Below are 664 nucleotides of genomic sequence, written 5' to 3'. Positions count from 1 at the left end.
GCCTGGGCGGGGCCTGGGGACGGCGCGCACCTGCGCCTGGGCGGGGCGGTGGCCCGATCCGCTCCCTGACGGCCCTCCCTTTCGGTACCTCCGCGTCAATGACCCGACATTCAGCGCGCACCTTGCTCTTTGTAGAATCGGGCACTTTTTAAAAACCTGCAGTTGTTATGACCATTTACTGATACCCACAGTCACGTATCAACTGATGACACAGGTACACGTCGCTCCACTTTTTACCTCCTCTTAGGGTTTTCCTCCGTCCCCTCCTATTCCCCATTATCATTTCATCAGTAGTTTGTCTCTTTATGGCATCTGTTTTAATGATTGTTCTGTTCTCTCTGGGTCCGTTTTTTCCCCTTATATTTGTATTTCATTTCCATAACATTTTCTTAATACTCTTCCCCCCTTTTGTTTTTACTCTGTAAGGATTTTCTTGAAAATTCTCCTAAGGGTGCTGGTCTTCTTTATATATTTTCTTTTGCACCCCTTCTTGAAAGTAGGTTGCCTGTGTTTTGGTGATGGGTTTTTTTTGGGGGGGGGGTAGGCAGGGAGGTCTGTACTAAGCACTTTCGGTGAAAAGGCCAGGACTGTGAAGCCTAAAGGGAGGCTCAGGAGCAAATGGAGAGGATTTTCGTTTTTGAAAAATTTCCTGTGTTCTCGTGTT

The sequence above is a fragment of the Mirounga leonina genome, unplaced genomic scaffold (assembly GCF_011800145.1).
Source record: "Mirounga leonina isolate KUSES-001 unplaced genomic scaffold, KU_Mleo_1.0 Mir_93, whole genome shotgun sequence".
Classification (NCBI taxonomy): domain Eukaryota; kingdom Metazoa; phylum Chordata; class Mammalia; order Carnivora; family Phocidae; genus Mirounga; species Mirounga leonina.
This window is presented reverse-complemented; position numbering follows the sequence as displayed.